The sequence below is a fragment of the Microcaecilia unicolor genome, chromosome 6 (genome assembly GCF_901765095.1).
Source record: "Microcaecilia unicolor chromosome 6, aMicUni1.1, whole genome shotgun sequence".
Lineage (NCBI taxonomy): Eukaryota > Metazoa > Chordata > Amphibia > Gymnophiona > Siphonopidae > Microcaecilia > Microcaecilia unicolor.
Window position 1 is genome coordinate 79,368,699 of NC_044036.1, and position 12,129 is coordinate 79,380,827.

The following is a 12,129-nucleotide window of genomic DNA, read 5'->3' on the forward strand; positions in this document are numbered from 1 at the left end:
ATCTGGGCAGACTTTGGTGCATGAGCAGGTTTCACATTTATGTGTCAACATTATAAAATTCTATAATGTACACACATTCTTAAAGAACCCTGGTGTGAGCATTTACACTGGCTCTAGCTAATGTAAGTGAGCATGCATAAAATACAGGTGTGTTTTTGACCTATTATGCTAATATTCTATAAAGAAAAGTAGGTGTCTAATTTTCTTTATAGAATAAAATCCAAATAGGTGCATGGCCAGTCTACTAAGAATGCTGGCTCCTCTTACAACCCAATGGCTTGATTTTGTATGTTTTTCACGTTGACATTTTTTTAAATTGAAAATGGACCAAAAAGATAAACGCACAGAGCAATACATCCAAAGTTGGACTTAGACGTCATATCAAAAATGCCCCCCTTTCTCATTAATTTATGCTTATGTATATGCTCTTTAATTTTGTTCTACACTTTAGTCTCTATCATTATACAAAAGAACATATCATCACAGCAGAAAAGTGCCCAATCTGTGAATTTTCCGCAGTACCATCTAGATAGTGCTGCTCAAATTTCTTACAGATTGCCTTGGCTCTGGCCAGAGAGTGTTGTGCCAGAGCAAGAGAGAGCATGAGTGTTCCTCCTAACTTTACAGATAGCCAGCAATATTCTGCTGCTATCTATAAAACTATGAGATTTAATTTAGGATACCAAAATGCTATTCTAAAGTAAACTGCACAGCTTTATGGATAGCAGCAGAATATTATTACTATGTATATAGCTGGTGCTCAGTCAGCTGTCTTTATGTATATTCAGTGACACTCAATAGACAGAAATTAGTACTGACTGTATTTTTTAATGCCATAGCCAGCATTAAAAAATATGTTTGCCGCACTGGCTGCATTATTTTGACCTGTTAAATTGCTAGCCTTTTACAACTATGTCTATGCTAATGTGTCTTTGGTTTGTGATCAAGTTCTGGTTATGAGAACATGAAGCAAATGCTTGGCCCTGATAGTATGATGGTTTAGGAATAGCAAATTGATTGTTCAAAATTATGTATTTTGGTAATGTGGATGTCCAAAAATGATCTCAAATTCTTTAATGGATGGTGTTAGCATAACTCTGTCTGAAAAAGAAAGGAACTTTGGTGTTTAAGTTGGATCCTAATCCAATTTTGGAATCACATAAGAACATAAGAATAACCATAGTCAGACCAACAGGCTTATTTTCGAAAGGGATCGCCGGCGATCTTCTGACACAAATTGGGAGATCGCCGGCGATCTCTCGATCCCAGCCAAATCGGTATTATCGAAAGCCGATTTTGGCCAGCCCCAATTGCTTTTTCATTGTGGTGCCAGCCAACCTTCAAGGGGGCGTGTTGGTAGGGTAGCGAAGGTGGGAAAGGGGGTGGCGCAGGGCGGGGTTACGAGATGGCCAGCTTCACCTTATGGAAAAAAATGCTGGCTCGAACGAGTATTTCGCCGGGCGGACTTGGCCCATGTAATTTTAGGACCAAGTCCCAAAAAAGAGCCCCAACTGACCAGATGATCACCGGAGGGAAGTGGGGATCACATCCCCCTTACCAACCAAGTGTTCACTAACACCCTCCCACACACAAAAAAATTTTTTTTGCTAGCCTGTATGCCAGCGTCAAATGTCATACCCAGCTCCCTGACAGCAGTATGCAGGTCTCTGGAGCAGTTTTTAGTGGATGCACTGCACTTCAGGCAGGTGGACCCAGGCCCATCCCCCATACCTGTTACACTTGTGGTAGTTAATGTTGAGCCCTCCAAAAAACCACAAAACCCAGCAACAAATTCCAGAGTTCAATTATATGTTGGGTGAAGAAAAATTTTATCTGATTTGTTTTAAATTTACTACACTGTAGTTTCATCGCATGCGCCCTAGTTCTAGTATTTTTGGAAAGCGTGAACAGACACTTCACATCCACCTGTTCCACTCCACTCATTATTTTATATACACCTCTATCATGTCTCCCCTCAGCCGTCTCTTCTCCAAGCTGAAAAGCCCTAGCCTCCTTAATCTTTCTTCATAGGGAAGTTGTCCCATACCTGCTATCATTTTAGTCACCCTTCACTGCACCTTTTCCAATTCTACTATATCTTTCTTGAGATGCGGCGACCAGAATTGAACACAATACTCAAGGTGCGGTCGCACCATGGAGCGATTCAACGGCATTATAACATCCTCACACCTGTTTTCCATACCTTTCCTAATAATACCCAACATTCTATTCGCTTTCCTAGTCGCAGCAGCACACTGAGCAGAAGGTTTCAGCGTATTATCGACGACGACACCCAGATCCCTTTCTTGGTCCGTAACTCCTAACGTGGAACCTTGCATGATGTAGCTATAATTCGGGTTCTTCTTTCCCACATGCATCACCTTGCACTTGCTCACATTAAACGTCATCTGCCATTTAGCCGCCCAGTCTCCCAGTCTCATAAGGTCCTCTTGTAATTTTTCACAATCCTGTCACGATTTAACAACTTTGAATAACTTTGTGTCATCAGCAAATTTAATTACCTTGCTAGTTACTCCATCTCTAATCTATTTAAACATTGTCTGTAACAGATTACATTACATGTACCTTTAATTAAGTTGTGCTGTTGAACTACAAATCCCTGTAATCTTGTAGTTCTCTGTAACAGGCTCTTCCAGAGCACATATCCCAGATCCCTGTGACTTATATGACTCTTTCTATTGGCTTGCCTTGTTCTCTGAGCATGCTGGATTAGTTGCACCACCTTCTCTTTCCATCAGGTCTGTAAGAGTTAGATTGCAGCATTCTCCTCTGTGAACTGAAATTGCATATGCTGTATTTTGCTGTATGACCCTCTTGAAACTACTGTGACCTATCAAAATTTCACCAGTATAAAAGTATACACAGCATCTCTACAAAACTGAAATTGGACCAAATTACAAAGACACACACAAACTCTTCCAACTTGTGAATAAATTACTAGACACCACTCCAGTCACCAACAACTGCAAACACACACCAGGAGCTGACGACCTGGCGAAATACTTCAAGGAGAAAATTATTCAACTGCGACTGAAAATACCCGCTAGCCACATCGAATACACCACACTCCTAGACTGCTTGGACCCAGACCCTGGAATCTACCCAGCAGACAGGATCTGGACTGAATTCACAACACTACCGGCAGATCTTATCTCACAAACGCTCAAAAGATACGCCAAATCCTACTGCAAACTAGATATTTGCTCAAACAACCTCATGAAATCAGCCCCTCAACAATTTATAACGGACCTAACAAACTACATGAACTTTATGCTACAAAATGGACTCTTCCCAAGGGAAAAAGGCAACATCTTACTCACCCCTATACCTAAGGATGCAAAGAAAAATGCTAATGAACTAACGAACTATAGACCAGTAGCATCCATCCCACTAATTACCAAAATAACAGAAGGTATAGTGACCAAACAACTCACAGCTACTTAAACAAGTTCTCAATATTACACAATTCTCAGTCAGGATTTCGCTTTAATCACAGCACTGAAACAGTATTAGTCACGCTTATGACCAAACTCAAACAACTAATAGCAAACGGCAACAACATTCTATTGTTACAATTTGACATGTCAAGTGCATTTGATATGGTCGACCATGGAATCCTATTACATATCCTCGAATACTTCGGAATTGGAGGCAATGTCCTTAACTGGTTTAAAGGGTTCCTCACTACACGCTCATACCAAGTGACATCAAAGTCGACTACATCAGCCACATGGATACCTGAATGCGGAGTTCCACAGGGATCCCCCCTCTCACGACCATATTCAACCTAATGATGACACCCTTGGCCAAACCACTATCGAATCAGAACCTAAACCCACACATATACGCTGATGATGTAACGATCTTCATCCCATTCAAACAAGATCTAAGGGAAATCTCCAATGAAATCAAACAAAGCCTACATACTATGAATTCCTTGGCAGATGCTTTCCAGTTGAAACTCAATGCAGAGAAAACCCAATGTTTGGTACTAACCTCGCAATACAACAAGAATAAATTTACCACCATCAACACACCTAAACTAAATTTACCAGTCTCGGATTCCCTAAAAATCCTTGGTGTTACAATTGATCGACACCTAACACTTGAGAACCACGCAAATAACACTACTGAAAAGATGTTTCATGCAATGTGGAAACTAAAAAGAGTCAGACCATTTTTTCCAAGAAATGTCTTTCGCAATCTGGTACAATCATTGGTACTTAGTCATCTGGATTACTGCAACTCACTTTACGCTGGCTGCAAAGAACAAATACTTAAACTCCAGACAGCTCAGAATACAGCAGCCAGACTAATATTTGGCACTCCAAAATACGAAAGCGCGAAACCCTTGCGGGAAAAACTACACTGGCTTTCACTAAAGGAACGTATCACGTTTAAACTCTGCACCCTGGTCCACAAGATCATCCACTGTGACGCCCCAGCCTACATGTCAGACCTGATAGACCTACCATTCAGGAACGCAAAAAGATCCTCTCGCACATTCCTTAATTTACATCCTCCCAAATGCAAGGGTCTGAAATACAAATCAATGCATGCATCTACCTTTTCCTATACGAGAACGCAACTTTGGAATGCGCTGCCACGTAACCTGAAAACGGTCTTTGAATTGACCAATTTCCGCAAACTATTGAAAACCTATCTTTTCGACAAGATATATCACAAAGATCAGCATTTGTAACTGTATAATTCAACATGTGTAACTGTATAGTCTTAAAACTTCTAGACTGTCTTATAATGTGTTATAATGTCTTTCTGCTCTAACGCCCTCATCTATCTAACTACCATGTAACACAAAACCCTCTGTAAACCAAATGTATACTCAATGCTACTTCCAGTATCCATGACAAAATGTAAGCCACATTGAGCCTGCAAAGAGGTGGGATAATGTGGGATACAAATGCCATAAAATAAATAAATAAATACTCAGTGTGTTGTTGAGTTACTCCTAGCTTCTCTCTTGTATAGAGAGAAAGCTGGTGGAGAACAATCTCGCAGTTTCCAAGGCAAAATCTCTTGTCTAGCACATATGAACTGTAAGTTATTTTTCTTTGTTTGATTACTGCTTTAAAAAAAGATTTTGGTTCATGAGATCTAAGCCTTTTCATAGTGATATTCTATACTCTGGTTTAAGCTACATGCCAATCACACTTAGTGAAAGGGCAGAATAACCATAGAGAGTTATGAAGATAGAGCAGATAATGATCAAGTAACTTGCATGATGAGATATAGAGAAGGTTCAAGTCATGTTACTTAAATTTTAAAGAAACACTGGAAAAAAGAGAAAATGTCAACCAGCACGGTTAAAAGGTGAAGTACAAGAGGCCATTACAGCCAAAAGATTGTCCTTCAAAGAATGGAAAAAAGAACCCAAATGAAGAAAATAAGAAGCAACATAAGCACTGGCAAATCAGATGCAAAGCATTAATAAAGAAAGCTAAAACAGAATATGAAGAGAAACTTGCCGCAGAGGCTAAAATTCACAGTAACAACTTTTTCAGGTACATCAGAAGCAGAAAGCCTTTGAGGAGATCCATGGGACAGTTAGATCATGAAGGAGCAAAAGGGGTGCTCAGGGAAGACAGGGCCATAACGGAGAAACTGAGTGAATTCTTTGCTTCTGTCCTTACAGAAGAAAATGTAAGGGATCTGCCTGTACAGGAAATGGTTTTCAAGGGTGAGGATATGGAGGGACTGACAGAAATCTTGGTGAACCTGGAAGATGTACTGAGCCAAACTGACAAATTAAAGAGTAGTAAATTACCTGGACCGGATGGCATACATCCAAGGGTAATCAAAGAACTCAAGCATGAAATTGCTGATCTGCTGTTACTAATATGTACCCTGTTGTTAAATTTGTCTGTAGTACCTGAAGACTGGAGGGTGGCCAATGTGACGCCAATTTTTTTAAAAGGGTTTTAGGGGTGATCCAGGAAATCATAGACCGCTAACCCTGACTTTGGTGCCGAGCAAAACAGTGAAAACTATTATAAAGAATAAAATTACAGAATGCGTAGACAAACATGGTTTAATGGGACAGAGTCAGTTTGGGTTCAGCCGAGGGAAGTCTTGCCTCACCAATTTTCTTCATTTCTTTGAAGGCATGAATAAACATGTGGATAAAGGTGAGCCGGGTGATGTAGTGTATCTATATTTTCAAAAAGCTTTTGATAAAGTTCCTCATGAGAGACTCCTGAGAAAATTAAAGAGTCATGGGATAGGAGGCAAGGTTCTGGTGTGGATTGGTTATTAGACAGAAAACAGAGGGTAAGCTGAAATGGTCATTTCTCTCTGTGGAGGAGAGTGAACAGTGGAGTGCCACAGGGATCTGTACTGGGACCGGTACTCTTTAACATATTTATAAATGATTTGGAAATCGGAACAACGAGTGAGGTGATCAAATTTGCAGATATAAAACTATTCAAGGATGTTAAAACACATGTGGACTGTGAAATAATGCAGTAAGACCTTAGGAAAATGGAAGACTGGGCATCCAAATGACAGGTGAAATATAATGTTGACAAATGCAAGGTGATGCACATTGGAAAGAATGATCTGATTCATAGTTACCTGATGCTAGGGTCCACCTTGGGGGTCAGCACTCAAGAAAAAGATCTGTGTGTCACTGTAGATAATACACTGAAATCTTCTGCTCAGTGTACGGCAGCAGCCAAAAAAGCAAACAGGATGCTAGGAATTATTAAAAATGGATGATAAATAAGACCAAAAATACTATAATGCCTTTGTATTGCTCCAGGGTGCATCTACACCTTGAGTATTTTGTTCAGTTCTGGTCACCATATCTCAAAAAAGATATAGCGGAATTAGAAAAGGTTCAAAGAAGAGCGACCAAAATGATAAAGGGGATTGAACTCCTCTCGTATGTGGAAAGGCAAAAGAGGTTAGGGCTCTTCAGCTTGGAAAAGAGACAGATGAATGGAGATATGATTGAGGTCTACAAAATCCTGATTGGTGTAGAACGAGTAGAAGTAAATGGATTTTTTACTCATTCCAAAAGTACAAAGACTAGGGGACACTCAAGGAAGTTACATGGAAATACTTTAAAAAGAAATATGAGGAAATATTTTTTCACTCAATGAATAGTTAAGCTCTGGAACTCTTTGCCAGAGGATATGGTAACAGCGGTTAGCGTACCTGGGTTTAAAAAAAGTTTGGACAAATTTCTGGAGGAAAAGTCCATAGTCTGCTATTGAGCTAGACTGGTTGCCCTGGGATTTGTGGGTACTTGTGACCTGGCTTGGCTACTATTTGGAAAGCAAGATACTGGGCTGGATGGACCATTGGTCTGACCCAGTATGGCTACTCTTATGTTCTTATGTTATGTTCTAAGATTTTGCAGATAAAATGATCATTTGCTTATATAAGAGGGGGAAGTCTAAAAGAAATATTGAGTCCAGAAGATCATACTTTTAGAAGACTGAAGTGGGTTGATCAATGTGGTGGACATTACCCTTGTAATAGCTGTTTCAATTGTGAACATACATTAACACTGTCATCTTGTAAGAATCCTTTAGATCAGAAGGTATACCTTCTTTTTATATTGAAGCATATAAACATAGAAACATGATGGCGGATAAAGGCCAAATGGCCCATCCAATCTGCCCATCCTCCATAACCACTAACTCTTCCTTTTCCTAAGGGATCCCATATGCCTGTCCCTCACTTCTTCAATTCTGACACAGTCCTCGTCTCCACAACCTCCACTGGGAGGCCATTTCATGCCTCTACCACCATTTCAATGAGTGAATATTTTCTTAGATTCTTCCTAAGCCTTTTTCCTCTTAGGTTCATCGTATGCCCTCTCATTCCAGAGTTTTCCTTCCTTTGAAAAAGGCTCTTTTCTTGTACGTTAATGCCCCTGAGATATTTAAAAATCTCTATCCTATCTCCTCTGTCCCTCCTCTCTTCGAGTATATACATGTTGAAGTTCATAAGCCTGTCCCTATATGTTTTATGTCCAAGACCACTTACCAGTTTTGTAGCCGCCCTCTGGACCGGCTACATCCAGCTTATATCCTTCTGTAGGTGCAGTCTCCAGAATTGCACAAAGTACTCTAAATGGGGCCTTGCCAAAGACTTATACGAAGGTGTTATCATCTCTTTGTTCCTGCTGGTCATCCCTCTCGTTATTTTTTATTTTTTTTTTATTACATTTGCACCCCACACTTTTCCCACTCATGGCAGGCTCAATTCGGCTTACATGGGGCAATGGAGGATTAACTGACTTGCCCAGAGTCACAAGGATGCACTCAAACATCCTTCTGGCTATGACCGTCACTTTTTCTACCTTTTAGGAAACTTTAAGGTCATCAGATACAATAACTCCCAAGTCCCGCTCTTCCTTTGTACACAGAAGCACTTCACCCCTATATTGTACCGTTCCCTCGGATTCTTGTGACCCAAGTGCATGACACTACATATTAAACAGAGTATGTACTATATAATATACAATGTCCATACCCTAAACTTTATGTAGGACAGACATCAAGAAATTGAAAATAAGGATGGAAGAACGTTGAAGTGTTTTAAATTAAAACAAAAATGATGATCCTTTAGTAAAACATTACAGGATTCATAAGCATACTATACGAGATCTTAAATGTTTTGTGATTGATTATATCCCATTGAATATTAGAGGTGGGGATTGTGAAAGAATTTTGCAACAAAGAGAGCAATGATGGTTATTCAGTAATAAAATAATGTCAGTCAATAGAGGAGTTGAGCTCATATGCTGTCTTTTTTGACACATACACAATCTCATTTCTATATGTTGTTGTGTCATTCTGACAGTGCTATAGCTTTATGCTATAGTGTGAATTAGTGGCTGATATCCCTGTACTTCCATTCAATGGCTAACAATTTTCCATTGTCGACTAGACTGATGTATCTCTGACTTCTGAGGCAGGCGTTTGCCACACTGAAACACAGAACTGTGTCAAGTTCATTCAACCTTCTTGATATTTTGGACTTATCAGTCTTTGTATCTTACACATTTTTAGTATTATCAATAAATTGTTTCCCCTGGTTGTCTCTCCCAAGCGTGGTACCGGAAGTTTGGAGGGTGGCCAATGTAGCGCCGATTTTTTAAAAACGTTCCAGAGAATATCCGGGAAATTATAGACTGGTGAGTCTGACGTCAGTGCCGGGCAAAATGGTAGAGACTATTATTAAGAACAAAATTACAGAGCATATTCAAAAGGATGGATTAATGAGACAAAGAGAGGCATAATCGAACGGCGCCGGCCAAATAGATGGCTGGCCATCTATATGGCCGGTGCTGTAAAGAGCTGTCCCTGACCGTATTATCGAAAAAGATGGCCGGCCATCGTTTGTTTCGATAATACGGTTGGGGCCGGCCAAATGTCAGAGATGGCCGGGTTTGAGATCGCTAGCATCGGTTTTCGCCGATAATGGAAACTGAAGCCGGCCATCTCAAACCCGGCCACATCCAAGGCATTTGATCATGGGAGGAGCCAGCATTTGTAGTGCACTAGCCCCCCTCAAATGCCAGGACACCAACCAGGCACCCTAGGGGGAACTGCAGTGGACTTCAAAAATTGCTCCCAGGTGCATACCCTTACCTTGGGTGCTGAGCCCCCCCAAATCCCCCCCAAAACCCACGCTGCACAACTTTACACCACTACCATAGCCCTAAGGAGTGAAGGGGGGCACCTACATGTGGGTACAGTGGGTTTTGAGAGAGGTTTGGAGGGTTCCCATTTACCACCACAAGTGTAACAGGTAGGGGGGGATGGGCCTGGCTCCACCTGCCTGAAGTGCACTGCACCCACAAAAAACTGCTCCAGAGACCTGCATACTGCTGTCAGGGAGCTGGGTATGATATTTCAGGCTGGCATAGAGGCTGGCAAAAAAAATGTTTTTTACATTTTTTTTGGGTGGGAGGGGGTTGGTGACCACCGGGGGAGTAAGGGGAGGTAATCCCCGATTCCCTCCGGTGGACATCTGGTCAATTGGGGCACTTTTTTGAGACTTGGTCCTAAAAATAAATGGACCAAGTGAAGCTGGCCAAGTGCTCATCAGAGTCGGCCATCTTTTTTCCAATATCAGCCGAAGCCGGCCATCTCATAACCACACCCCCGTCCCGCCTTCTATACCCTTCCGAAAAGCAGTTGGAGCTGGCCAAAATCGGCTTTCCATTATACTGATTTGGCTGGGTTCATGAGATGGCCGGCTATTTCCCGATTTGTGTCAGAAGATGGCCGGCGATCTCTTTCGAAAATAAGCTGGTAAATCAACATGGATTTAGTGAAGGGAAATCTTGCCTCACCAATCTACTACATTTCTTTGAAGGGGTGAACAAACATGTTGATAAAGGTGAGCCGGTTGATATTGTGTATCTGGAATTTCAGAAGGCGTTTGACAAAGTACCTCATGAAAGACTCCAGAGGAAATTGGAGAGTCATGGGATAGGAGGTAGTGTTCTATTGTGGATTAAAAACTGGTTAAAAGATAGAAAACAGAGAGTAGGGTTAAATGGTCAGTATTCTCAATGAAGAAGGGTAGTTAGTGGGGTTCCCCAGGGCTCTGTGCTGGGACCACTGCTTTTTAACATATTTATAAATGACCTAGAGATGGGAGTAACTAGTGAAGTAATTAAATTTGCTGATGGCACAAAGTTATTCAAAGTCGTTAAATCGCGGGAGGATTGTGAAAAATTACAAGCGGACCTTACGAGACTGGGAGACTGGGCATCTAAATGGCAGATGACATTTAATGTGAACAAGTGCAAAGTGATGAATGTGGGAAAGAGGAACCCGAATTATAGCTACGTCATGCAAGGTTCCATGTTAGGAGTCACGGACCAAGAAAGGGATCTAGGTGTCGCCATTGATGATACGTTGAAACCTTCTGATTAGTGTGCTGCTGCAGCTAAGAAAGCAAATAGAATGTTAGGTATTATTTGGAAAGGAATGGAAAACAAAAATGAGGTTGTTATAATGCCTTTGTATCGCTTCATGGTGCGACCGCACCTCAAATATTGTGTTCAATTCTGGTCGCCACATCTCAAAAAAGATAAACTGGAATTAAAAAAGGTGCAGAGCAGGGGCGTATCTGAGGTTCGGCGGTAGGGGGGCAGGGGCTAGAGTGAGGGGGCACATTATAACCCCCCCCCGGGCCACCGCCCCCCCACCGCCGTCCCCCCCCCCCACTGCCGTTAACCCTCCCCCGCCTACCGCCGACCCTTTCCCCGCCTACTGCGGTCACCTACCCCCGAGGTCCGCTCCTGCCAGTTTTTTAAAATATTACTTCAGCTGGCGGGGGACCCCAACCCCCGCCAGCCCAGCCGAGGTCTTCTTTAACTTCTTCATCCTCGTGCTGTTAAAGCTGCAATGCATCCTTCCAGTTGGACGGAGTTTGACGTCGCAGCACGTTGTACGTGCAGGACGTCAACGTGCTGCGACGTCAAACTCCGTCCAACTGGAAGGATGCATTGCAGCTTTAACAGCACGAGGATGAAGAAGTTAAAGACCTCGGCTGGGCTGGTCCCCGCCAGCTGAAGTAATATTTTAAAAAACCGGCAGGAGCGGACCTCGGGGGTAGGCGGGGGAGGGTTAACGGCGGTAGGGGAGTCCAGGGTGAAATCTGCGGGGGCCCAGGCCCCTGTGGCCCCACGCAGATACGCCCCTGGTGCAGAGAAGGGTGACGAAAATGATAAAGGGGATGGAACGACTTCCCTATGAGGAAAGGCTAAAGCGGCTAGGGCTCTTCAGCTTGGAGAAAAGGCGGCTGAGAGGAGATATGATTAAGGTCTATAAAATAATGAGTGGAGTTGAACAGGTAGATGTGAAGCGTCTGTTTACACTTTCCAAAAATACTAGGACTAGGGGCCATGCGATGAAGCTACAATGTAATAAATTTAAAACGAATCGGAGTACATTTTTCTTCGCTCAACGTGTAATTAAACTCTGGAATTCATTGCCAGAGAACGTGGTAAAGGCGGTTAGCTTAGCGGAGTTTTAAAAAGGTTTGGACGGCTTCCTAAAGGAAAAGTCCATAGACCATTATTAAATGGAATTGGGGAAAATCCATTACTTCTGGGATAAG